Source organism: Vigna umbellata, chromosome 11 (genome assembly GCF_029865625.1).
Source record: "Vigna umbellata cultivar VRB3 chromosome 11, Vumbellata_1.0, whole genome shotgun sequence".
Classification (NCBI taxonomy): domain Eukaryota; kingdom Viridiplantae; phylum Streptophyta; class Magnoliopsida; order Fabales; family Fabaceae; genus Vigna; species Vigna umbellata.
In genome coordinates this window covers 7,507,799-7,520,290 of record NC_142175.1, presented here as the reverse complement: position 1 = coordinate 7,520,290, position 12,492 = coordinate 7,507,799, and the positions used below count along the sequence as shown (strand labels likewise).

The 12,492-nt window shown below is 35.7% G+C and overlaps 1 pseudogene; it reads right to left on the bottom strand.

Moving 5' to 3' along the window:
• Window positions 1-1,070: 1,070 nt before the first annotated feature.
• Window positions 1,071-12,149, bottom strand: LOC148190902 (dirigent protein 22 pseudogene; annotated as a pseudogene).
• Window positions 12,150-12,492: the final 343 nt, after the last annotated feature.

Below are 12,492 nucleotides of genomic sequence, written 5' to 3'. Positions count from 1 at the left end.
GCCGCCGCATCTCATCGGAGATTGTCCACCACCGCCGTCGCTGCCTCAGTCATCGACACACTGTCGCTATTCACGTTCTCCTTTGTCACGCGCTGCTCTTCCTCCGCCGCTGCCGACTACGCGATATTCCTCTTCTTCCTCTTCATCACGTGCTCTTTACAGAAACGGTGGCAGATTTGGGGCTGACAGCGGTGTGGTTTACTTGTGGGAGGAACCTGGGTGACCTTCGTGGGGGTAAGGAAGAAGCAGCAATGAAGGGAGAGAAGAAATGAGTAATGGAACCATAAATTAGTAGTAGGGGTTTGAATAGCCGAGATCTATTACCTCGGGTAGACCTCTGACAGAGGCATAAACACCCTTCTCGCAGGTACCAATGGGATTTGACAGACTCTTAATGGGACAGACTGTTAGGCCTCGGTTCTGTGTAGAACCGAAGCACTAGATCACTGTCAGACCAAAACTCAGTGTTGCAGAGGGTCAAATGACTTTTTTTACATAGTATTAGGCATCGATTATGCTTTGGTCCGAGGTAATATGCACTACATGCTTTGGTTCTACACAAACCGTGACATATAAGTTTGTCTAAACTACGATATTGTCACTGCTTTCGGATATGTTTCGGTTTTGCTTTGACCGAGGCCTATTAGGCGAGTTAAAAAGCCTATATTTTGTTTTTGTACTGAATATTCATTCCCATGATCCATAATTATCTATTAAAAATATTCATTACGGATATTATTAAACTTATATTTCGTAGTACAATTTTGTTTTTGTTATGTCTAATTAAAAAATAAAAAATATTAATTATATAATTTTTCGAGACTAAATTTTTAGTGTTACTTCAAAATAAAAAAGAAATAACCATCTTATTCTAATTTAATTTATAAGTCGCACATTATTTCCTTCTATTAATAATTTTCCCATGTTTCAAATAAAATCATGATACAGCAAACTCCGCTGAAACATTTAATTCCATCCAAACCAGCAAGAGGACGAACAAGAGGACGAACAAGAGAGACACAGAGTGGCACACACCAACAATGAAAACACCAACATGCTTCAAAACACAGCTAATGATAAGCATAGACGTTGAACTCAACCACGTTATTCTTCGTCTGTGGATCAGTGAAGATAGCGGTAAAATCAATATATCCCGTAGCGAATCTAAACACACCAGTGCCTCTGATCACCAGCATCTCCCTCACCTTCTGCTCGATGTGGCTTCTCCCCAAGAACTTGATGCTGCTATCATTATGTAAGCAATTTTTATGATTTTAATTAAATAAAAATATACAGATATTGAATTTCATATTTTTCACTATTCTCACACATATAGTAGAAAAGGATTTACCTAGATCTATTGTATAGTTCTTTCTTGTTCATTGTTCTTCTCTTTGATACTTTCTTGATGATATGAAAATTGTCAAGGATGTTTTTCTCTGTCAAAGTCACATTTTCTTTTTCTTTTTGAGAACTCTTTAACTTTTCAAAGTCAACAGAAGTAAAACATTTTTCCTCTTTTATGATATTTAACCAACTTTAGTAAAATACCAAAATGTCCTTTATTGAAGTGAGAAGAGAGAATTTAGTTTTAATAACTCTAAAATAATCCGTATAACTTTAATACATTTATATTCTAATAATCATCACATTAGAATCTTTACATCAAAGTTATACTTTAAATCACATGAACCAATGTTAAATATTAAATAATTCAACATTCTCCCATTTGGTTCATGTGATGACTTGAAGATCTAAAACTAAACTTTAAGTGCGCACCATTCATTGGAATTATCAAGTCATCATCCTTATATGAATTGAAATGATCGTATGATGGCGGGTAAGGTCATGAACGACAAGATTCCTTCCATGTATCACATAATCAAAACAACTCAACATAACTTTAATCAATCTTATAACTTTCATGTCTCTGAAAGAGATATAACATGTTACCACAATCAATAATACATGTATATAACTTAATGTGGATAACAATAGAATAAAGAGAAACATAACTTTAATTGAATTCACAAGTGTCATGACAGTATAAGCATATAACTATACATATATCCATATAGATAGATAACATCATCATGTTAATATTGACTTATCCATAATGCCCATACTTTCAACATGTCCAATAAAAGTTTTGGGTGGTAGTCCTTTAATTAACGGATCTGCTATCATCAAATCAGTACCAATATGCTCAACTAGCACTATATGTTTTTGCACTTCTTCTTTGACCGGCAAGTACTTCAAATCCATGTGTTTAGCACTCTTTGAGTACTTGTCATTTTTAGAGAAGAAGACGGTTGCGGAATTATCACAATAAATCCTTATTAGCCTAGCAACACTATCAATAATGCCAAGCCTCGATACAAAGTTCCGCAACCACAAAGCATGAACCGTGGCCTCAAAGCATGCCACAAATTCAACCTCCATCGTGGAAGTAGCAATGACTGATTGTTTTGCAATTTTCCAAGAAATTGCTCCTTTAGCTAATAGAAAAACATACCCAAATGTGGGTTTTCTTGAATCCACACATCCAACATAGTTTGAATCCGAGTAGCCAATCACCTCAAGATGATCTGACCTTCTGTAGGTGAGCATGTATTCTTTGGTACCTTGTAAGTACCTAAGAACTTTCTTTGCAGCTTTCCAGTGATCCATTCCGGGATTACTTTGATATCGGCCTAACATTCCAATAGCAAAACTTATATCTGACCGAGTACAAGTTTGAGCATACATCAAACTCCCAACCACTGACGCATAAGGAATGAGCTCCATGGCCTTTCGTTCCAAATCATTCTTGGGACAATGCATTTGACTAAACTTGTCCCCCTTTTGAATTTGAAGTACTCCAAGGGAGCATTTTTCCATTCTGAATCTCTCTAACACTTTGTTAATATAATCTTTTTGAGACAAACTTAACAATCCTTATGATCTATCACAAAATATTTCTATTCCTATCACATAAGATGCCTAATTTATATCTTTCATTTCAAAATTGCTAGAGAGAAACTTCTTTACATCATGTAACATACCAAGAAGAATGTTGTCAACATATAGAACCAATATAACAAACTTACTCCCACTGATCTTTATATATATACACGGTCAACGGTGTTCTCTACAAAACCATATGAAGTTATGGTATCATTAAATTTTAGATACCATTGTTGGGAAGCTTGTTTTAGTCCATATATTGATTTCTTCAATTACACACCAAATTTTCTTTTCCTGTTATTGTGAAACCTTCTGGTCGGTCTATATAAACTTCCTCTTCTAAGTCACCATTTAGAAAAGTGGTCTTTACATCCATTTGGTGAAGCTCTAAATCATAATGAGCCACCAAAGCCAGAACAATTCTTAAAGAGTCCTTCTTAAAAACAGGAGAGAAGGTCTCTTTGTAGTCAATGTCATCCTGAGTGAAACCTTTGGCGACTAATTTGGCTTTATACCTTTCAATATTGCCTTTTGAGTCATGTTTAGTCTTAAAGACCTATTTATAATCGACTCTTTTCGAACCCTTTGGCAATTCAACTAGATCCCATACTTTATTGTCATCCATTGATTTCAATTCTTCTTTCATAGCATTCAACCAATTCTCTGAATTATTACTTTCCATGGCTTGTTTGAAAGAGACTGGATCCCATCAATGCTTAAGTCACATTCATGTTCAACAGAGTAAACCACATAGTCATTCGAAATAGCAGGTCTTTTCTGCCTTACAGACCTTCTTAATGCTGCTTCTTGTGGTTCCTTTATCAATTGCTCATTCATGACTTGCTCATTTGTGACTTGTTCATTGTCAATTGGCTCAACATTTATATGTTCATTTTGTGGGATTGAATCATTAACTTGTTGTCTCTGCTTGTTGTGTGATTGTGAAACAACAAGAGGGATAACAACTTGAGAAGAGACATTAGGTGTAGAAACACTATCAGTATGCTCTTGAATGTCCACTATTCGTGATTCCTCACTCCTACTAAATTGTCCATTTTCAATTAACCGATCATTTCCAGCCTCAATTATTCTTGTACTGTGGTTAGGGCAATAAAAGTTGTATCCCTTTGATTTTTCAGGATAACCGATGAAGTAACCACTAATGGTACTTGCATCAAGCTTCTTTTCATGTGGATTATATAACCTTACCTCTGCCAGACAACCCCAAACATGAAGATGTCTTAAACTGAGTTTCCTTCCAGTCATAGTTCATAAGGAGTTTTAGAAACTGCTTTGCTAGGAACCCTGTTAAGAAGTTATACAACAGTGTTTATTGAGTACATCCACAAAGATAAAGGAATTTTACTATGACTTAACATGCTCCTTACCATATCCATAAGAGTACGATTCTGCCTTTCTGCTACACAATTTTGTTGTGGTGTATCGGGCATTGCATATTGTGCACATATACCCTAACTTTCAAGATACTTTGCAAATGGACCTGGACATTTTCCACTCTCATCAGTTTTACATTAATATTCACCACCTCTATCGGATCTCACCACTTTTAATTTTCTATCTATTTGTCTTTCCACCTCATTTATGAACACGTCAAGGACGTTCACTGATTGATATTTTTCATGTAATAGATATATATATAACAATAACGTGAGAAGTCATCAATAAAGGAGATAAAATATTTTTCACCACTCCAATATTTAATGTTAAAAGGACCACAAATATCAGTGTGTATTAACTCAAGAAGTTGACTGCTTCTTGTGGCGGGATATTTTGATATGTTTTTTTTTACCCTTAATACAATCAATACATACATCCAGTCAACAAAATCCAATTGAGGTAAAATTTCATTTTTACAAACCTCAACATCCTTTCTTTGGATATGAGACCCAATCTTTTGCCATAAGAAAGCAGAACATTCCTTTCTTGCACTACATTTTCTATCAACAACATGTTCAACATTAAACATGGATTTAGAAATATTAACATCAAGATTTAAACGATATGAACCATTCAATAATATACCAGAACCATAATAGTACGAAAGTTTATACAAATGAAAAATAAAAGGGTTAAATATGTTTTTAGTCCCTAAACTATTGGGCGTTTCGGGTTTTCGTCCCTCTTTCAAAGTAAGGTACAATTTGGTCCTCATTCTTTTCGAAACGTTCGTTTTAGTCCTCGAAAGCTAAACACTGTTTAAAAATTTGGTCCTCATTTAGCAACAAATGAGGACTAAAACCAAAATTCCGAGGACTAAAACGAACGTTTCGAAAAGAATGAGGACCAAATTGTACCTTACTTTGAAAGAGGGACGAAAACCAGAAACGGCCAATAGTTTAGGGACTAAAAACATATTTAACCCAAAATAAAATTTTCAATCCTAAAGTTAAAACCTAAATAATCCAACTTTGCAATAGAAATTAAATTCCTAGCACAATAAAAAACATAGAGACACTTTTCAAGATTCAAACAATAACCAGTCTCTAGAATCAATCTGTAAGTCCCAATTCCTTCTATCCGTGCCTTCATTTTGTTCCCCATATATAAATACTTTTCAGTTCCTTTTATGGGCTGGATTGAAAGGAATCCATGCATAATATTAGAAACATGAGTGGTAGCTCCAGAATCCAACCACCAGGTATTATTAGGCACTTCAATGATATTTGCTTCAAAACTTACAGAAACATAAAAAGTACCTTTCTTTTCGAACCAAGATTTTCTTTTTGGACAGTCTTTCTTGAAGTGACCCACTTTCTTGTAAAAGAAACATTTGTAGTCCTTCTGGATATTGCCTGTATTCACTTTCATTGGGGCTTTGTCCTTCTTGTTCTTCTTTTCTGATTTGGCTTTACTGAAACTAGCACCTTCATGAGTTGTGAGATGGATATAATGATCTTTCATTTTCTTCAATCTCCCTTCCTCTTGTACCAACATGGCTTTGATTTCTTGAAAGTTCCATTTATCCTTAAGAGTGTTATAGTTCACTTGGAAATGACCAAATTCAGGAGGAAGAGAGTTCATGATAAATTGTACTAGAAAAGACTCATTCACCTCCATTCCCATTGATTTCAATCTTGCTGCTATAATACTCATTCGAATTACATGGTCATGTATGGGATGTGACCAGTCAAACTTTTCGGTAGTCAGCTCACTCATAAGAGTTCCCACAATAGATTTGTCAGTTATGTTTGATTGTGAGTACTCGTTGATCATTTTCATGAACTCCTTTGCATTTTCCGTTTTAGGAAAAGAAGGCTTTACATTCTCTGCCATAGACATGTGCATCATGTTTAGTGACAGCCTGTTAGACCTATGTCAAGCCTCATAAAGAGACTTCTCATCACTTGTACTAGTCTCTGTAATGGCCGCTGGCATTTCATCCATCCTAATAGCCTTATCCAAGTCTAACACACCAGTTGAAACTGAATTTGTTCTGACCAATCAACATAATTTATCCCATTAAACTTGACCACATTGTTGCTCAAACCTGATAAATTCATGGAAGCTGGAAATAATATACAAGTTCATACATTAATGCTTTGATAGAAATTAATGGATTCCAACAGAATAACTACACTAGTCATGCATAGTTGACCTTTGGATGACACTTAAACTGATAGATAATCATATAAGTCATTCATTTAAGTTCACCTTTGGGTAATTCTTAAATTGAAAAATTTCATACAATTAATAAACTAAAATGAATATACTTTAATAAACAATCAATCATACTTAAGTCTATATGTATGCTATCTTTGGATACACAAACATATTTACTAAGTATATGAAATGTCTCACATTAATGTCATCAATTATAAACAATGGTTCACCTTTGGATAATCCATAACATCCTTATAACAATGACTAATTACTATACATTCATAATTTAACATCCTTCAGAAGTTGACCGCATTATGGTACACACTGTAAATACACACTTCAATGGAATTTCAAAATAATGCATCTACATTCTCCTAACAGTGTTTTTGAATTCAAAACACCATAACATGAGCAATTTAAAAAGAACATCGGAATTACAAAAATATTTAATTTTGATTAGAATTATAACTCACCAGAAATTCAACTTAATTTGAATTTTCTTCATCCAAGTTTAATTAACAATTACATATAATTCATAAAACAAAACATTATGTCATGTGTGTCAGTAGATGCATTTTTCTAATTAAAAGTATTCATAATCGTGAAACATTTAATTCACATATGCATTACAACCATCTAACGTAACTTTCACTTTTAATTCACAAAATAATTTCCATTTAATGCACAATGACAATAACACATCCTTATTTTTATAGAATATAATTTAAGCTGCAATAGTAAAGTTGCTTTACTGTTAGTACAAGTGCCGCAACTATAAAGTTGCTTTATGGTGACAACCAAAATTAAAAACCCGCTGATAATGTTGAATTTTACCTATATTTCTTTTATGAATAAGTAAACAAAATAAACTCTTTCTTAGCTTTATACCTTCTTTATGCCTCAATTTGTTGTGTTTCTAAGTAGTTACATCTTGACTTGTATTAATTTAATTTCATATCACTAATCCCCACTTTTTACCATGTTTAGATCATTCACATGAAGCTTGTGTGCTAATCCAAAGAATCAAAGAACCATAGAAGCAAGAAGAAGTGTGAAAAGAAGAACATTGAACATAAATGTTGTGGCTAGGGTGTAGCTGTCGTGTAGTTGAGCCTCATTCATCCTGGCTTGCTGTAGCTAGGGTGTAGTTGAGCGCCTGTTCTTTGAAATGTTGCCACTAGGGTGAAGCTAGGGTGCAGCTGAGCGCTCTGTCACTGGCATTCTGTAGTTGGGCTGCAGTTGGGGTGCAACTGAGTGGTGATGATGCTGATGTGACAAAATTTGTCTATTTAACTCAGAAACGCGAAGAACTTTGGATCTTTGGGAACCCAAACGCGATTTCTTTCATTTGAAGCACTTGGAGGTGAGGTAGGAGTTGTGGAAACAAATCCATCTTCTTCCCTGGATCTTCTTCCTTCTTCCATTTCCACCATTGTTGTAACACTAGTGCAATAAGAAGAAATGGCACCGGTTAATTTTACTCATACGCACCGGTTCCTGAACCGATGCATATTCAGGCGAGCCAAAAAGTTGTAGACTCTTTGTCTCGGTTACGAACCGAGTTATGTTGTCTGCCTCTACTGCCACGGTTAGAACCTGAACCGAGGCAGTAGGATCTTTTTTTTTCTTTAGCGTGCTTCGATTTTGATTTCAATTCCAGATTCTAATTTCAAATACCCCAAACTGAAAAATGTTAAAGATGAACAAACAAGACCCGTGCTTGGAGAGAATATCCTCTACAATCCGAAGACATAACCACGCTGTTTCACAAACTCAGATAACAAGTTGTTTCACAAACTCAAATAACAAAAGTGGAACCCCAAAATTAGATGAATAGCTGAAACCCTAAGTCGCAGAAACAAGAACAAAAACCCCAAATCTGAAAATGAAAAACCTAATTCTCCAATTCTCAATTTCAGAAACCCTAAAATGTCAAATTGAAAAACGATTCACTTCGCTGCCGCCTTCCTCGCAACGCGCCACCGCCACCTTTGTCCGTCATCGCATCCCCATTCGCACCCAACACACGAAAACAGAGGAAGGAGGAGAAGGAAACTTGCGCCAAGAACGGCCAACGTCCACGTGCAGTCGTCTCCATCGAAGACCTCGCTGCTATGATACGCGACCTCGCCGCTATCAGACGCAACCTCGCCGCGCCACGCCTCGCCGCTATTAGACGCGACCTCGCCGTGCCACGCCTTGCCTCGCCGCCATCAGACGCGACCTCGCCGCGCCACGCCTCGCCACTATCAGACGCGACCTCGTCGCGCCGCACCTCGCCTCGCCGCGCCGCACCTCGCCTCGCCGCGCCGCACCTCGCCTCGCCGCTATGAGACGCGACCTCGCTGCTATTAGACGCGTCCTCGCCGCGCCTCGCCGCGTCTCTCCACGTCTTCGCTGGCCACTCACCTCCATCATAACACTCTCCTGTACTGCCTCCTGGTCCGCATTCAAGGGAAGAAGCTTCAGCCTGTACTGCCTCCTGCTCGTGCGCATTCAAGGGAAAGAGGAGGATCTGGACTGCTCCGAAACGAAAATAAAGTTGAACCCTTGATTAGGTCAATAGTTCAAGGCCACTAAGAAGGATTTGGGCCGCCTATACTGCCTCGATTCAAAATATATCCCAGATAATAACCATACTGTTTCGGTTATTCATTTTAACTGGTTCTTATTACATCAGAAAATAATAAAAAATGCAAAGTATAATGGCAATTTTGAAAATTTATTGAACCTTTATGCCTCAGTTTCTGGCTTAACCGAGGTAGTAGACATCTTGCGTTCGTTTTTTTTTAAACTGAGGCATATAACTTCCATAAAATTACAAAAATGCCACCGTGCTTTTATACGCTTCGGTTATAGTAAAACCGAGGCGTATATAGCACGTTAAAATGACGTTTTTTTACTAGTGTAAGCTCAAGCTCTCCATTCATGGAGAGCTAGTTTCATTGTTGTTGGAGGATTGATGTAACCACTAAAATCTTATATAAACTACTGTGTTTTGAATGAATATATGCCTCTCTCATTAATTGTTAGTGTTTAATTCCTTCTCTTAATACTTGTTGTGAAGTTGCTTCTTATGGCATGATTTTAGGGTTTGCTTGATATTGGGAAATGTTGGGTAAATATGGAACTGGATTAAACTCATAAACGAAATAGTATCTAGGGATAGGACTAGGACCTTTGGTTGTCTTAAATCTCATTTCTTAATGCGGAAATAATTGTTAGGTTTTCCAAGGGATTGGAGACTAATAAGGAAATCTAGGCTCTCTCTAGCAAGGTATTGGGTTTGAGTAATTTAGTAGATTGACATTGGCATATTAATGAAGAGGAAGTGATTTTCTATACATAAGAGTGAAGTGGGTGAAATCATACCGCCAACAATACCATTCCATATCATTTCTAATCTTTCCAATTTCAAGTGTTTGAGAATCTAAGATCACTTTTATCATCTATGTTTCATGTTTACTTTAACTGCACTAAAACCCAAATTATGGAAGCATTATTTAGTCTGAGTTAGTTGGAGATTATACGATTATTTGGTGAGACGAGTCTCTTGGGAAATGATATCCGGTCTTACTGGTGTTATTACTTGAAACAATTTGGTACACTTGCCAAAGTCTCAACACCTGCAGCTTCCTAGATCAAATTCACGTAACAGTGAATTGAATTTTCTTTCAGGCCAATAAAAAACAATTAATATCATAATAAAATTAAACATCTGAAAATTTAAAAATCCCTAAAATTTAATAATTCAAAAACTAAGGTTTCTATAATTGAGAAAATTACCATTCATGAAGAATCATAAAATCCATAACCTTGTTCTATACCACTTGTAAGAAATTTTTATGATTCCAATTAAATGAAAACATACAGGATCTTAAATTTCATGTTTCTCACTTTTCTCACACATAGTAGAAAAGGGCTTACCTAGATCCATTGTATAGTTTTTTCCTGTCAATTGTTCTCCCTTCTCTTACTCCTCTTTGATGCTTTCTTGATGATATAGAAATTGTCAAGGATGTTTTTCTCTGTCAAAGTCACAATTTCTTTATCTTTTTGAGAACGTTACTTTTTCTCTTTCACTTTTCATAAACTTAACCTGTTAACAGAAGTAAACATGTTTTTCCTCTTTTATGATATTTAACCAACTTGTATAAAATACCAAAATGCCCTTTATTGAAGTGAGAAGAGATGGATTAATTTTAATAACTCTAAAATAATCCCTATAACTTTAATACATTTATATTCTAATAATAATCACATTAGAATATTTACATCAAAGTTATACTTTAAATCACATGAACCAATGTTAAATATTAAATAATTCAACACATTATACTTCCCTTCGGTCAACACAAAAGTCATAATCACCGAAAGATCAAACTCGCTCTATGACATAGAAGCAACTGACCCTTCGGCTCTTGCCACAACCTTCGAGTTCCATTCGAGTCCTACGGTCAACGCGATGTTTAACACTGCCACAGAACCGAAGGAAGTGGTCTTGTTGTACTTTGGGAGTGATGGAATGATTATAGCCGTGGTGGGGTTGCTTCCATTGAAGAATTTGTGCCAATAGAACCTCAAGTGGATAAGTGTATTTTTCTTATATGGAATTGGGGTTGAATGAGCCCATGAAACCAATGGTTTCTTCTCCTTAGCCAAATCCCTTTGTCTCAATATGACAAAGCAACTATTGATTTTTTCTTTAAACACAAAGACATTGGTGCACCTTGAAACCTGAAAAATAATTCTTTTGAGTAAGGCGATTCCTTACTCAAACCTATCGCTTAAGTTAATAACTTTGCCTAATAATATAGTAATAAAGATCAATAATCAGAATTCATTCTTAACTTTCCTCGTGAGACATATATTTATAAATATTATAATGAACTTATCATTATTATTATTAATTTTCAGTTAATGACTATTATTCTTATTAACTGTCCAGTAATAGCTGTTATTGTCTAGATTAATTATCAATTAATGATTATTCTTGATTGATCGATCATTTCCTTGTTAGATGGTCGATCACCCGATCCTTGACTGACTGAGTGGTCATACAGTACAATACAGTAACAATAGTGCTCTTTTTATCTTCTTGTCTCCACACCAATGACTATCACTAAATCCAATCATATTTTTTCTACTTTTTTTAGGAAAGAAAATTTCATAATCTACTATCAATTTCAAATATCTCAAAATCTTTTCTACCGAGGCCATATGAACTACTCTTGGATCCTTCATAAATTATCTTGCTACTCCAACAACAAAGCATATATTCGGTCTGCTATTGCACACAAATCTTAGAGAAACCACAATCTGTTTGTACAGTGTATTCTCAACTTGTTTGGATTCCTCATCTCTTTCAATTTTAGAACCATTATAGGATAGTGCACAAACTCCATACCCAGAAAATAAGATAAAGTTCCTCAATCTGTCATCTCAAATTAAGAATTCATAGTAGTCTTGAGTATAACAAAATCTGTAACTTTAGATCCAGTGACTAATAAATCATCCACATATAGACAAACTAATAGCAACTCACCACTGTTGCTTCTTCGCATATACACCCTATATTCCATCCTAGCCTTTTGAAAACAAAGTTGTAACAAATAAGAGTCAATTCTCTTATTCCAGGCTTCAAGCCATTTCGTATGAGGCCTTTTTTAGTCTATACACTTTCTCTTCTTTGCCTCTCAAGATAAAGCTCAGTTATTTTTCTACATACCTCCTTTTCTAATGTTCCGTTCAAAATGTTTGATTTCACATCCACTTGAAAAATCCTTCAACCCTTTGAGATTGCAGTTGCATCCACTAATTTGATTTTCTCCAACTCGTCACGGGTGCAAATATAACATGAAAATCAACACTTGCCTTTTGGAGAAAACCTTTAGCCACTAACCTTGTTTTGTACCTCAAGATTGA